This window comes from Myotis nattereri, assembly GCF_964212035.1.
Source record: "Myotis nattereri genome assembly, chromosome: 6".
Classification (NCBI taxonomy): Eukaryota; Metazoa; Chordata; class Mammalia; order Chiroptera; family Vespertilionidae; genus Myotis; species Myotis nattereri.
Window position 1 is genome coordinate 71978810 of NC_138081.1, and position 16999 is coordinate 71995808.

Consider the following 16999-nt stretch of genomic DNA (forward strand, 5'->3'; position numbering starts at 1 on the left):
GGGATCAAGCCCGCAACCTGGGCATGTGCTCTGACCAGGAATCGAACCATATGACCTCCAGGTTCCTAGGTTGACGCTCAAACACTGAGCCATGAAGGTCGGGCTAAATTTAAATTGGCAAGTAGAAAAGGCAGAAAGTTCTGTGGAATGGTCTTTACATAAAACAGTTTAGTTAAGTTATAGAAAAATAATTTCATAGTTTTCTGAATCTGCATCATAGTGGGTCCATTTTGACTTCTCCACTATGAATGGCCTCAAATCAACTTTGTATTTCATGGTGTGGTGCCCAGATTTGTATCATTATCAAATAGGGGCTTTCTGAAAAGCTTCTTATTTTACTTTTTTTTTTTAATTAAATCTTTATTGTTCAGATTATTACATTTGTTCCTCTTTTTTCCCCCCATAACTCCCCTCCTCCCAGTTCCCGCCCCACCCTCCGCCCTCACTCCCCACCCACTGTCCTCATCCATAGGTGCACGATTTTTGTCCAGTCTCTTCCCGCATCTCCCACACCCTTTTCCCCCCAAAGAATAGTCAGTCCATTCCCTTTCTATGTCCCTGATTCTATTATAATCACCAGTTCATTCTGTTCATCAGATTATTTATTCACTTGATTCTTAGATTCACTTGTTGATAGATGCATATTTGTTGTTCATAATTTGTATCTTTACCTTTTTCTTCCTCTTCCTCTTCTTAAAGGATACCTTTCAGCATTTCATATAATCCTGGTTTGGTGGTGATGAACTCCTTTAGCTTTTCCTTATCTGTGAAGCTCTTTATCTGACCTTCAGTTCTGAATGATAGCTTTGCTGGATAAAGTAATCTTGGTTGTAGGTTCTTGGTATTCATCACTTTGAATATTTCTTGCCACTCCCTTCTGGCCTGCAAAGTTTCTGTTGAGAAATCAGCTGACAGTCGTATGGGTATTCCCTTGTAGGTAACTGAGTTTCTTTCTCTTGCTGCTTTTAAGATTCTCTCTTTGTCTTTTGCTCTTGGCATTTTAATTATGATGTGTCTTGGTGTAGTCCTCTTTGGATTCCTTTTGTTTGGGGTTCTCCGCGCTTCTTGGACCAGTAAGTCCATTTCTTTCACCAGGTGGGGGAAGTTTTCTGTCATTATTTCTTCAAATAGGTTTTCAATATCTTGCTCTCTCTCATCTTCTGGCACCCCTACAATTCTGATGTTGGTATGCTTGAAGCTGTCCCAGAGGCTCCTTACACTATCCTCGCATTTTTGGATTCTTTTTTCATTCTGCGCCTCCGGTTGGGTGTTTTTTGCTTCCTCGCATTTCAAATCATTGACTTGATTCTTGCGCTCCTCTGGTCTGCTGTCGGGAGTCTGTATAATATTCGTTATTTCAGTCCGTGTATGCTTAATTTCTAGTTGGTTCCCCAATATAAGATCTAGGGTCTCATTAGTTTTCTTGTAGATCTCATTAAGTTTATCGGCGGCTTCTAAACAGTTCTTGAGAGACCTTAAAAGTGTGGTTCTGAACTCTATATCTTCCATTGACAATTTTGTCCTGTTTCTTTGTCTCCGCATTTTGTTATGCTTTCTTGGTGCACCCCCTAGTGGTCTTTGTGCGCAGTCTTGTGGAAAGCTTCTTATTTTAACCGTTCCCCCCTTACTATGCAGATGCTAAATGCAGATATTAAATTTTTAAAATAATAAAACATCATTCACTAAAATCTATGTGCCTAGTAAATGTGAATAACCAAGGGAAAAGTCCTACTTGCCCACTGTAATTACACTGACAAAAATAGGGAACATAAAAAGAAAGTTTAGGGAAAGAAAAACGTTAAATTCATTTTCTGAATAATATTTTTATTTTACAATAGTTTAAAATTTGCAGAAAAACTATAGAGATAGTACAGAGAGTTTCCATATACCCACACCCAGTTTCTCCATTATTAACTTCTTATGTGAGTATGGTACATTTGTACAATTAATAAACAAATATTTATACATTATTATTAACTAAAGTCCATACTTAATTCATATATTCTTAGTTTTTATCTAATGCCTCTTTTGTTCTCAGATCCTTTCAGGAATCCACAATACATTTAGTTGGCATATCTCCTAAACTCCTTGGCTATGGCAGTTTCTTGGAATTTTCTTGTTTGGATGACCTTGATAGTTTTGAAGAGTATTGGCCAGGTATTTGGTAGAATTTCCTTCCACTGAGATTTTTGTGATGTTTTTCTCGAGATTAGACTAAGATTATAAGGAAGACCACAGAGGATGTGATTTTTTTATCACATCATATTAAGGACATATACAATCAACATGACATTTCACTGTGGATGTTGATCTTGATGATCTGGCTGAGGTCATGTTTGTCAGGTTTCTTCCCTGTAAAGTTCCTCTTTCCCCCTCCTTTCATGATGTACTTTTGGGAAAGAAGTCACTGCAAAGCTCAAACATAAAAGAAGGGAAGACTGTGTTCCTCTCCTTTGAAGGGGAAAGTATGTTCATAAAATGTATTCATTATTGACACACAAATTTTGAGATGCCTCAGAGAAATGTAGTGGGAATTCTGTGAGTGTTAAAATATGAAAACTTTTAGATCCATAGACAATCAGGGCAAAAGAAAGTGTGAGAGTGAGAGCTATATAGGGAGAAGAGAGACAAAGAGAGTGTCATAGAGGGGTGTCTAGAAGATGAGGAGCCAAAAGAGGGAGTTAGAGGAACAATCAGTGGGGTAGAGGGAGAATGGGTATAGAACAGAGTCCTAGAAGCCAAGGGAGAACAGTTTCAATAAGGAAAGGACAATCAACGATGCAAAATGGTACAAGAAGGACAAGAAAGCCCAAGAAGCTTTTTTGGGTTTGGTAACTAGAAAGCTACTGATTACTTATTATTCATTAATTTTGTGCCCCTATCATATGAACAGACACTGCAATGTACTTGTTTGCACTTCTGCTATTATCAACTCAGCCATTCCCAGACTTGAAAGTCCTGTCCCCGCCCAGCTAAACTCTGATCATGCCTTATCTTGGTTTTTCAATGAATTATTTGTCACTATTACTACAAGTCTGCATTTCACCACATTCAATGGGATTAGGGAATTCCTGACTTGGAAAATTGTTAGCATGCTTTGATATTACAGTTGGGTATTGACTTATGAAAGACAATTTCCTTGAGTGACCTTTATTTAAGTTTGGAGGGCCTTAAGAAAAATAATGGGATGCTTAGAATGCAGACATATCATGAGCATGGTACATTGACAGAGATCTCCTTGGGGACTTTGTATGCAAATACCTCATATGCCAGCAATAGGAGGAGCGGTACAGTGGGAAAGGCAGGGAAATGGAGTGAGGAGAGCTGCATTCGAGCACAGCTTGCATTTCTCTTTGAGCTGCATGATGTCAATGGAGACTCTTCATCTCTTGGCTTGGCCTCTTCCTCTAAAGTGAGCAGGCTGAGCCCGTGGGCAACCTATGTGTTAATTTATACATTCTATGATCTGAAGTGCACATGATTTGGTGTTGAATAAACTTGAGATATAAAGAAATGTTTTATTCAATATATCATTAAGCATTTTCCTTCTGAACTAACTACTCTTGAGACAAAAAAAAAAAAAGAATAGCACATTTATATTTAGGTGAAATTCATTTGTTTTCTAAAGTCAGTATTAAATTGACAGCCTCAAGCCTTTGGCAAATAGTTCAGTCAGACCCGCATCAGAATGTGGCTCTTTTAAGGGGCCGTGGAAACTATCAATTCTAAACCAAGTACTTGAGATCCCACATAGACCCAAATCACAGGAAATTAAGCTTTTTAGGGCCTTACTTTTCAAACTCTGTCCTTGAAGTGATATTTGATAGGTAAGGCTATCCCTCCAAGACAACATTATTGTTGGGATGAGTAATTCAGGGCTTTGAGATATATATTTGAATAATAACTATTCTGAGAAATTCTGTTAGAGATAATATATGTAAATCACCCAGCTGTGTCTGTGGCTCATGGCAGTCACTCAATATTTTCAAATTTTTATAAAACAATGCTCAGCTTTCATTGGGTGCTAAATAACCAAATTAGCAATGGTCAGAGAACCTTCCTTTCTCTCCCAATGCAATGGTCAGGCACTAGTGATTTTTCTTTTCCATTTGTGGGTTCCTCGGGAGATTATATGCAAATCTTTGTATTTTGAGCCATTTAAAATATGTACTAATGAAGATAATTTGTATACACAACATGTGTTTTGGAAAGAAACATTTTATTTTATAGGAAAAGTGCTGCAGAGAAAGATTTCCTTCAGGATCTATGTCCAACAACCCCAGTTCCGTGAAGACTGCACAGCCTATTCTGGATAGAAGCCTGGTTTCCACCCCATTCATAGCACCTGGGAGCGAATAAAGTCCAGCTGGATGCTTATCATGCTGCTCTATTTATTTGTGTTCAGGTCTCTGTCCCTTAACCAGCTCCTAAGCCCCCTGGGAAAAGATACTGTGTCTTTGCCTGACATCCAGTTACTCACTATCTATTTAAAGAACAGAAGTTATATCTAGATTCCAAACCTGAAGATAAACCCAGTATTAAAATCCAGGTGTCAGGGGTGGTGCTAAGGGGTCACTGGGTGGGAGTAGTGGGGAGGGGTTGTGGTTAAATCTGTTCCATTATCTCCTTTGCCACCACCAAAGGTTTGCCAAATAAAGTCAGGATACAGCCTGGCTGGTGTGGTTCAGTGGTTGAGTGTTGACCTATGAACTAGGCAGTCAAGGTTTGATTCCTGGTCAGGGCACATGCCTGGGTTGCAGGCTCGATCCCCAGTAAGGGGCGTGCAGGAGGCAGCCAATCAATGATTCTCTCTCATCATTGATGTTTCTCTCTCTCTCTCTCTCTCTCTCTCTCTCTCTCTCTCTCTCTCTCTCTCTCTTTCTCTTTCTCTCTCTTCCCCCCTTCCTCTCTGAAATCAATAAAAATATTTTAAAAAATCAGAGTATAGGTAAACCAAGCTTCTAGGCAAGTCTGTCTGGCCCTCCTTCCAAGCAGATGGTCTCTGAGCCCCAACTACATAGCAATTTTGAAGTTGAGTTTTATTTGGGTGCTTCCATTTATGTTAAAATTTTATTCATAAGCTTTGAGAAAATACATTCCCAGAGCCCAGGTTTATTGTACTTTGTTAAAGAACAAATGCATTAGGTTTAATGCATGCACATCATTTTATTTTCCTTTAGAGCTGAGCTCCTTAGAAGTTAGGAACGGCAATGTTTGCTGTCTTTGTAATTTATACTTCCATTTTAGGACAGCCCTTTGCATTTTATAGCTAGCATAATGCTTTTTTTGATAGCAAAAGCTCATTACCTATGTGTACATTCACCCTACTGGAACTGTAACCTTGTTACTTTGTAGATTAACAAGTTGTTTAAACTGCTCTGGTCTATTTAGTGGGCAGTGCACACTGTGTTCTATACTTATATCTGGAGACACCTCTGCAGTGGACATCAATAAAATGTGTGTCAAGAATTGTATTCAGTTTATTACTCTTTACCTTGTCTCAGTGACACACCAGTCCATCAAAGGAATAAGTGAATATATGAATGAATGAATGAATGAATGAAACCTTATAAAGTATAAAGTGTAAAATAAAGACTTATAAAGTATTACCATTCCTATTACACTGAACATCTACTTCATGTAGTAACCGAGCTAGGCATTTTAAACACATAATTTATGATCGTTTAAAGAATGTTTCATTGTTATTCTCCTTTGCAGATGACAAAATCAAGACTCAGACTTCAGGTTTCAAACACACCAACTGCAGCCCTATTTGGTTTGGTTCAGTGGATAGAGATTTGGCCTGTGGACTGAAGGGTCCTGGATTTGATTCTGGCAAAGAGCATACATGCCCAGGTTGTGGGCTTGATCCCCTATAGGGGGTGTGCAGGAGGCAGCCAAGCAATGATTTCCTCTCATAATTGATGTTTCTATCTCTCTCTCCCTCTCCCTTCTTCTCTGAAATCAATAAAAATATACACTAGAAATACACCAACTGCAAAATCCTCATTTTTTTCCATTATACAAATAGTTTCTTAAGATTAAGTTTGCTTCTGATTTACTTCAATTAAAAAAAAATCTAACAATATTCCCAAAGGATTCTTTTTTCTTTTTTCCCAGCTTTACTGAGATATAACTGACATATAACATTGTGTGAGTTTACAATGTGCACAGTATTGATTGGAGATTATATATATATATATATATATATATATATATATATATATATATCGCAAAATGATTACCACTCAAAGGATTATTGAAACAGTGTTTCTCCAACATCATTTTAACTTTGTAAGACTTGAGGGGAAGATGTCATTATAACTGTTTGGATACTGTTCAAGACGATAGGTTCTTTTCCCTCACAAATTAATTTATTCCTTAGATATAATTTCCTCAACAATTATACAGACCATAAACAAATCCCTGTGCAATTTGTGCTTCTTAACTGATAAGTACTAGTGTGGCAGGAAGCCCTCAAATGTACAGCATGCCTCTCTTTATTGAGATTTTAAGGACATTTTATTTTTATTATTATTTATATATTTTTAAAAAATATGTGTTTATTTTAGAGACAGAGGGAGAGGGAGAGATAGAAACAGCAATGAGAAACATCCATTGGCTGCTTCCTTTACGTCCTATACTGTGGATTGAGCCTGCAACCTGGGCACGCGCTCTGACCAGGATTCGAACCAGTGACCTCATGGTGCATGGGTTGACACTCTATCCGCTGATCCACACTGGCCAGGCAGGTTATTTTTAAAACACAAATATAAACAATAAGATGTAGAATATAACGTTTTAGTGAATCATCAGTTACACCTCATGACTTCAGAAATAGTCCTGTGTTTCTGTCTACTCCAGAGCATGCGGCGGGCATCTTTCCGGAGAGGAATATCTGGGAAGCATCAATCTACTCTATTTCAAACCCATGATTCTCTGTCTTTTACAGTTTATTTAGACATCCCTTCACATTTTATCATCTCTTTCTTAAGGTGCTGCAGTTTTGGATGTCAATTCAATACCGTGAAAAGAGAGGAGCAGATTTTAGGTGTAGCTCTTCCATTGCTGCGTTTTTCTTCTCACTGAGAAGCATATTCAGAAGATGCAATACCCCCTTCACCACTCATTGATTAGGACTCTTTGTATTGTCTGTTGATCTAGCATCTACTTTACTGTCCAGAGACGGAAAGGTTGATAGGCCCACCTGCACAATTCATGGCAAGCTTAGACTGAAACACTTGAACTTACATTTTACTCTACACTGCACATCATGTAAGTGCTTGACAATATTCTATTTTTACTTAAGCCAAACTTCTGTGGTTTGCACTATTATTTCCCTCATTTTATAAATAAGGAGATTGAAGTTTTGTCGTTTTAAGTAACTTGTCATGGCTACATGGCCAGTAAGTTGCCGAGCCTTATTTTATTCTGATGATTGGACTTCAGGGCCTGTATTTTTTTTATTTTTTGTTTTTCTCAACAAGGGGATATTATTATAAATATTTATAACACATTTAAAGCCACAGAAGTAGAGGTTAGTTTATGCACATAAGCATTATCCTTAGTTTGAAAGACTGGAAGAAGGCATTATTTTAACAGCTATGTTTCATAGGCAGTATTGAAATAAAGTAGTCAGCGATTAAATAGTCTCTTGGCAGATCAGAATTCAATGCTGACTGCTGGGAAAAAGGGAGGCACATGCCTGCCTCTGGTTAACATCTAAATTACTTGGTTTTTAGATAAGTTGGACACTGACAACTTGTCAATACAATAAAAAAAACTTTCTCTTCTTCAATGATAATGCCCTTTTCCTGTTATAATCCAAGATGTCCTTAAGAATAGGGCCTGATGATAAATTACTCCCTGATAGAGCAGTCCAACATTATAACATTCTTACACACATACACACACACACACACACATACACACACACACAGAAATTTGGCAGATATTTTTTAATGTTCAGTTAATGTACAATTCCAAGTCACTCTTCAGACAAATCAATTGGTTCTGTTACTTTGGTACAATCTGCAGATAACTCTTCCGGGCAGGTCCATCAGAATAGAGTGCAACTTAGACCAGCTGGTCTGAAGAACTCATACTGAATGTCTTGCTGGATTACTGGTACTACCTGGCACTGAGCTCCCTGAGTTAAAATCCTTGTCATTTTATTTTCTGACAGGGATCAGGAAATTCTTTTTGTAAAAGGCCAGAAAGAACATATTTTAGGCTTTCTGACCATATGGTTCCTGTCACAACTACTCAACTCACATTTCCCCATGAAAGCAGCCACAGGCTAATACATAAAATAATGAGGGTGGCTGTGTTCCAATAAAACTTTATTGATAAAAACTAGTAGTGGGCTACATTTGACTTGTGGGACATAGTTTTCTGACCTCTGTTCTATGATATAAAATCCTGAGGCCTCTTCCTAAGGGTAGTATTGTCTGGAATCTAGATATATCAATGCTTGTTTGCACCAGTGAAGGGATACGTTTTCCCAAGGCAAATATACTCTCAGTGTCCTTAATTCTCATAATGAGATGCCAACTTTACTTGCATACATAATAAAGTATGAGAAACATATAGACTACTAATAAAATATACATGCTCTGTAAAAATTTTTCAAATAACTACAAAATCTGAAACTTGGGGATCTGTTCTTGCAAAAATATGTTAAAACAAACATGTTTCAATATGCAATAGATCTGAGATTTTTAAAATGAGTAAGATTGATCTAGGTAAAGTATAAAATGAGGTTGAGAAAAAGAGTATTTCTCGGCAGAGCTTCAGTATGTGCAGAAATCCTGGAATAGGAGAAAGCTACTGTGTGGGATCTGTAAGAAGCTGCGGGTGGCTTACACATAAAGAGCAAGGAAAAGAGTGACACAAGGACAGATGGGTCACCTTAAAGTCAATGTGAAGGGTTGTGGTCTATATCCAGAGGGCAATGGGATCATACCAAGGAGATTTCAACAGTGACACAGAAGAATTAGATTAAGATTTTAAAAGGTGACTCTTGAAGTATGCAACAGACTGACGTATTTCAGAGGGAAAAGGGGGGTGGGGAGGAGGGTAGGAAGAGAGTAACCAAAGAACTTAAATGCATATATGAGGAAAAGACAGAGAGAAACATCGATAGCCCATGGACAGACAACAGTGCAGTGAAGGCCTGGGGAGAGGGCAGGAGCTGGGTGGAGGGGGTCAATGGTGAAAAGTAGACTGAGAAGGAAGGAAAGGGTGCAGGGAGAAGCATTTGATGCTGTTGAACAGTGCAGATGAGAGAGACTGGTAATTTGAATTAGAGTCATGGCCATGGGAGGTCAAAGAACATGTCATACACAAATTAGATGTTTGGAGTTCAAAGCTACAGGATTTAACGTATTGGATGTGGGAAATAAGGGAAAGCAGGAGTCAGATATGACTTCTAGATTACATAATTGAATAAACTGAGTGCATGATGGGGGCATTTCCCGAGACATTGGTAGAGGGTCAGGTGGTAGAGGGTGTGAGAAAATGTTTAATTTTGAACATGTTTAATGTGTGTAGCTTTAGAGTCATCCCAATAGAAATGGCAAGTAGAGTCTGGAGTACAAAGAAAAAAAGGAGCTTAAGTAATGGAATTAGAAGACATTAGCAAAGAGAGGCTAAGTGATGCTTGGCTGCCAGATGAGATAGAGTAAGGAGAGAGTTAGAAGAGCCCAGAGCACCATGGTGAGGGACCCCTGGTTGAAAGGCCGTAGAAGAGGATGCTGTCAAGGGTACCTGATTTTCTTTCTGAAAATCCAAATGATGTACTTGTATGTATTGAGTATTTACAATATGTCAGGCACCAATCTAGGGCCTTTGGATACAGCAGTGAAGGGCATGAAGTCCTTGCCTTCGTGGAGTGAGAAGGCACCTATCTAACAGTAAATGATGAACAAAAGTCTGAACGCTCTCTTTGTTCAGCAGGTATTGCTTCTGGAGGCCAGCAGAGTGCTAGCCTTCGCATCACAGGTCTTCTCTTCATAGGTCCTGTCAGAGATCTTAATGCCCCATATACGTTGCAGAAAATAGCCGCCAGACGAGACTGGGTGTTTCATTCTCAAAGGTCAATCAGGGGGCAGGTGAGGAAATGCATGGAGAGGCGTCGGGTTAGCAGTGCACAGTGAGGTTACAGTTTTCCTGATTCTCATCTATTCACAGTGTCAGGGGGCCAGAGAGTAGAGGGACCTGCACAGAGGAAAGGACTTTCACTAAGCAAGGCAGGCTAGTCCAGGAGTTTTTGACACCGTGTTTCTACTCAGATATAGCTTTTAAAAGTGCAGCAGACATTAACTTCTCTCCTTCCTTACACACAAGGGTGCTAAAAGAGGTGCATGAGTGGGGTGAGAGAAGAGCTCTCAGAACTTCCTGGGGAGCTGGGCTTTTTTTTTTTTTTTTTAATTCTCACCTGAGGATATTTTCCCATTGATTTTTAGAGAGAGTGGAAGAGAGAGGAAAAGACAGAGAGAAACACATCGATTGGTTGCCTCCTGTGGGAGCCCTGACCAGAGCCTGGGCCAGAGAGGAGACTGTAACCAAGGTAAGTGCCCTTGACCGGAATCAAACCCAGGACCCTTTGATCCACAGGTCGATGCTCTATCCACTGAGCCAAACCAACCAGGACTGGGCTTTTCTTTTTCAAACTACACAGGCCCCAGTGAAGCTTCCCCTTCTGTCCCCAGGGAGCTCCCCCTACTGTCCCTTGGGCAGCCTGACAACCTAGCACCACAGTCTGCCCTTCTTCGTCTAGGTCTGAGAGGGGTGGGCACTGAATTTCTTTAGATACAACTGAAATTTTAAAAATTCTTTATGTTAACCCATCTAAATTTAATTTTTTTCTACTGTGTACATATAAAGACATAGATAAGATGAAATGCAAACTGGGAATATATTTGAAAATACGTATGAAAAACAAAGAATTAACATCGCTATGCAAAGAGCATGTGCAAATTAATTTAATATAATGTAATAAAACTAAATTTCCACAGAATTATTGGCAATGAACAGTAACATGGAATTCATAAGACATGAAAGCAAACAGCCCTCAAGAACTGAAAATAGCTTCACTAGTAATAAAAGAAATGTCAATTAAAAATAAAATACACTTCATTAGTCATATTGCAAATGTAAAATATAAATAATCCTGGGAAATGGGCTTTATCACATGACCTTGTTGGGACTATGACTTGTTATATATAGTGGAAGCAGAGAGGCAATATATTTAAAAATGTTGTGTCGGGTACAAACAGTTGTGTTAAATGACACCTATTTTAACATGGAATATTTTCAGGATGTCTTGCAGAGTGTTTTCTAAAATGTAAAAAAAAGTAAAGTGATTCAATAATTCAACTGAAAACCCATAAAAATTAAGAGGTGCTCTATAGAGTTTTAAATTACTTTTTCACTAAAGCAAATGCATAATCTCTTACCTAAAAGTCAATCTCATACCTATGCATCTTTAGTAACAAGGAATATTAGCTTTAAATGTCTGAAAATGCATTGAGTTTTATGAAGTATGGAAAGCAGGTGTATTGACAAAATTAGACCTTGTATAGTGGAAATCTGGCAACATTCTAGTTTTGGCGTTGCATTTGCCATTGCATATGATAAGGTCTAGGTATTATACTTACTAGTATTTACACACTGTATGTTTTTGACTTAGCTTGTCTGTCTTGCATTGCTTAAAGGAGCTAGCCCTGGGAAAGACCATTAGATTGTTTTATGCATTTTTTTTTAAAATATATTTTATTGATTTTCTACAGAGAGGAAGGGAGAGAGATAGAGAGTTAGAAACATCGATGAGAGAGAAACATCGATCAGCTGCCTCCTGCACATCTCCCACTGGGGATATGCCCGCAACCCAGGTACATGCCCTTGACCGGAATCGAACCTGGGACCCCTCAGTCCGCAGGCTGACGCTCTATCCACTGAGCCAAACCGGTTTCAGCGTTTTATGCATTTTTTAAAAGCACATTAATCTATAATTTGTAAGTTTATAATGTTTTCCTTGGTAGTTTTAATTTTTGATTTGCACATATTTTTAAAAATTTTTTTTATTGATTTCAGAGAGGAAAGGAGAGGGAGAGAGAGATAGAAACATCAGTGATGTGAGAGAACCATTGATTGGCTGCCTCCTGAATGCCCCCTACTGGGGGCTCAACCACTGAGCAATTCTGGCTATTTGCACATATTTAACAAGATTGCTTAAGACTAGAGGATGTGGAAGTGTTGATAAGTGTGTCATAAGCTGTGCCTTACAGCAGACAGGTAATTCTGCTATTGACAAAGGCAGGTTCACATTGGTTACTGAACCCCGTCCAGCACGACCAGTGGTGAACCTGAGGGGATGATGGATTAAAGAAAACAGACAAGAGAATATAGCTGGAGCTAAGTGGGACACTATTCTCGGATGGAGAGACAGTACCACAGCCTGCAAGCTGAGTCTTTATTTTATAGTCAGATCCCACGAGGCAAAGCAAGGGCGTGGTCAAGATGTTTACAATGTTCTCGTGGGTTTCGAATCTACTTGATTACATGTACCTGAGAACTCTATGGAGCTTTCTTTTGCCAGCACTTGTTGCACCTCCCACAGCCCACATCACTCAGCCACCTGGGACCACAGGTTCGGACCATAAGGTCAAGCTTACAACCATAGCCTTTGGCTATAATTGTCCTGGGAGGGCTCTGCCCTCCAAGCTGGGATCTGCACGTGGCTTTGCCACGAGAGGACCGTGCCCTCTCATTAGTCCAAGGCTTGAACCTGTCCAAACGCTGTAGCTGCTCTCCACAGGTTACTTCATGAGTGCAGTTTCCATAGTGAAGAAACATCTATTTTGGATTACAAAGAAGAATTTTTTTCTGATACGTTCCAAACGAAGAGAAAAGGATGCACTGGTAAAGTTCTATAAGGCACTTCCCTAGAACTGTACAGACATGACCAATTTTAGTTAACCAGGTACTTCAAAATGTGCTACTTATGTTTAACAGGCAGGAGAATGGAAACTTTAAAAAATATTTTTTGGAACTAACATGTTTTAACAAATTAGGAATTGATCCCAAGAATTTCAATAAAGGAATCACCAAAGACTCTCACCGTTGGTAACGGGAAAGCCGTCTGCTTTGGCATAGGTCCTGTTTGCTGGGTTTCCTTTTCCTACAATTCCCTAGCACGATATTTTAGTAGCTGCTGGTTTCATTTGGAAGCTAATAAAGTAATACTGTTGATTAAGAGGATTAAAGTCACTCTTCCCTTGGCTCCCATTCCTGCATGAATGAGTTGCATATATGAATGTAATCCAGATACGGAAAAGGTAGAAGCCAGAAAAAATAAGAACCACTGAGAAAGAAAGTGAGGAGAAAAAGCCAAGCTTGAATGAGAACTGTATTTGTGACTTTGCTACAAAATTTGTTACTGGAACATTTGGACAATTGTCAAAAAAATATGTCAGATTAACCTTTGGGGCACCAATAGACATTGGCTGGTGTCTATGTCAAACTACCTAAGGTTTTTCCTTTTAACTATAGCAACAGACACTACTAGGCAAGTTTTTTCAACCTATTTTTGGTGCATGAACACCTTTAGTGAAGTTTCCTAACGTAATATTTTTAAATGCATACAATAAGTAGGGTACTAGTTTTCTATTTATTGCTGCATAACAAATGACCACAAACTTAGTGGCTTACACCACACAAATTATTAGCTTACAGTTTGAAGGTCAGAAGTCTGACAGAGGTCTTACTGGGCTCAGATGAAGGTGTTGACAGGGCTCATTCCTTTCTGGAGGATGTAAGGGAGAATCTGTTTCCTTGTCTTTTCCAGTAGAGGCCACCCTTATATTCCTTGGCTCATGGCTCCCTTTTTCCAACTTCCAAGTTTGCAAAGGCTGATCAAGTCCCTTGCACATCCCCCTCTCTGCCCACAATGGGAAAGGTTCTGTGCTTTTAAGAATGCATGGGATTAGATTGAACCCACCTGGATATCCAGGGTCATTTCCTATCCTGTGGTCCTTAACCTGAATCAAATGTGCCAAGCCCCTTTCACCACGTAAGACAATATACCCACAGGTTCTGGAGAATAGGGCATGGGCATTCTTTGGGGGCCATTATTCTACCTAATTAGGATAATAGTTAAAAATAATTATGTGGAAAAAATTATGTGATTAAGAATATGTTTGTCTTTATTAACACAGTAATAGTATCTAAGGCATCTTTAATAATGTCCATACATTCAAGATGGTATTGGGCATAAATGACTTTTCAATATATCAGTAATGACTGCAACAACTGTAATGAGGTATAAGAATATCTGTAATTTTTATTGGTGACAGAGTCACAGGACTTGCTATACAAATTGCTTTGTTGTTTACATTCACAATTGTAGGACATGATAAATTTTAGCAAATTAAAAGAGTAAAGACATGTCTTTCTTTTAGTCAAAATCACAGATCCTTCTTTGGCTTAAGAACCAGTTAATACCAAAAAAAAAAAAAAAAAATCCTATTATCTTCAAGCTTTGCTTTTTCAGAAAACCTTCTTGAATATTTCTAGCTTTTCTTGGCCTCTTTCCCAACTCTGATTTTTCATTCTTTCCATACCCAGCAACAGCCTAAACCCTTGGTCTCATCTTTAATATATTTTTATTGATTTCAGAGAAGAAGGGAGAGAGAGAGAGAAACATTAGAGAGAGAATCATTGATAGGCTGCCTTCTGCATGCCCCCTACTGGGGACCAAGCCAGAAACCCAGGCATGTGCCCTGACCTGGAATTCAATCAAACTGTGACCTCCTGGTTCATGGGTTGATGTTCAACCACTGAACCACACTGGCCAGACAACCCATGTTCTGTTCTCTCTCAATCATTTGACATTTTATCATACATTGTCTTGGGATGCTAAATATCTTTTCCTGTGAATGTTTCTTACTACTCTGAAAAGCTTGGAATCTTTGTAAGTAGAAATGATACACATCTTTGTTTTTTTTTCTTTTAGTGGGGCTTTAAGGGCTTTTAGGGTAATAATGAGTGAATGTCTATGATGCGATTGACCAATGAACCAATCATTGATTCCCCCTTGGAATTACATATACATTTTGGTAAAATGGTAAATTTCAAGAATGTGCTTGTTTAGCTGAGAGTCTTTTTGAACTACGTCTCACAATAAGGTGTATTCCAAGAAAAGATTCTTGGTCTGAGAGTTGGAATTTTTTTCCTCCTTTTCTCTTCCAACAACCAGCTTTGAGATCCTGAGCAAGTAGCTGCATCTCTCCTGGGCTTCATTCTGTCCTTTGCAGAATGGAAGGGTTGGATTAGATCACCTCTAAGGGTCCTTCCATCTCTAAGAGTTCATGAACCAAAGAGTTTATGTCACCTTCATCAGCATTAATAAAATTTTTAACACTTCATTAGGACTAAATTCAAGTTTCCAGGATTATTCAGCTTTACCAAGTAGTTAAGAAATTTAAATGTTCAAACACTGAGACTTTCCTGAGGAGGTAAATAGTGACCAAATCAAACACACTCCTCATAAGATTCATTCCTTCTTGTCAAAAGACCCATTATATATTTTCCTTTTATGCTTTCTTTTGATCTTATCCACCTTAGTCTACTGGAATAAGGGGCAACTCAAATGCCACCCTCTCAGTGAAATGTCCTGCTCCAGCTTCCCTAATTTGGAGAAAATAAATTACTAAGTTTCAGCAGCAATTCATGAGTGTTTTCTTTTTGGCACTTAAAGCTATGCCTCCAATTATGTTTATTTATGCATGTCTAATCCCTAATTAGATTTGTGCAAATCTAATCCCTAATTAGATTTTAAGCTCCTGAGCAATAGAGAATTCTAATGAAACTTTGTGCCCTCAGGTTACTAGAATAGAAACTTATCTTCCGATGATTTTCTTTGCTTTTTGCTCCACATAATTCTAAAATTATTTTCAAGAGGATTACTATCTGATACATATATGGAGTGGGCAAAAGTAGGTTTACAGTGGTATGTGCAACAGTCTATTCTGTATTGTTATTAATTATTGTATTCTTTATTTGTACTTTCTCTTATTATTTCATACTCTTAATTATAATTTGTCTTTTAGGTAATGATGTCTGGTAATTTAACCTACTTTTGCCCACCCTTGTATATATAAAAAATCATCAAAATGTGTACTCTAAATACATAAAATTTCTGGTATGTCAAATTATACTTCAATAAAATTTTTAAAAAGTTTTAACTAAAAAAAAAGGTGAGGGTAGACAGAGGAGTCAGATGGGAAAGTTTCTATCATTCCACCAGCCAAAGTGTAAAACTTTGAGGATTAAAAAAAATATATATAGATAGATAGCCCGGGTGGTGTGGCTGAGTGATTGAACATTGACCCAGGAACCAAGAGGTCACTGGTTCAATTTCCAGTCAGGGCACATGCCCAGGTTGCGGGCTTGATCCCCAGTGGGGGCCGTGCAGGAGACAGCCAATCAATGACTTCCTCTCTCATGGATGATTCTATCTCCCTACCTCTCTCTCTTCCTCTCTCTCTAAAAATCAATAAAAATATATTTTAAAAAATATAGATAAAAGCTGTGATGGACTGAATCAGTGAAAATATACCTCTACATAATAATATTCAAAAAAGAGAAAAAAATTGTTACCATTTGAGGTGGTACTAGAACTTCAACTTTGAAAATTGATAACTAAAGAGAAAGAATTAAGCATTTATTCTGCCTTGCCAATAAGAACTGTATTTCAGAGTAACCAAATATTCCCATGTAATTAAAAAACAAAAACTCTCCTTTACAGAATAATGCTACTTAATAAATACAGAAGACAGAACTAAAAATAATATTTTACAAATCCAATTAAGTATTATCTTGGACAGAACATATCAATTGGTGTTTTTGTTTTTTAAAAATCAAACATTAGCTTAATGGTTGACAGGAAGCTGGACTTTTAATAATGCCAAAATAAAGCTTTAGCCACAGGAGGGAA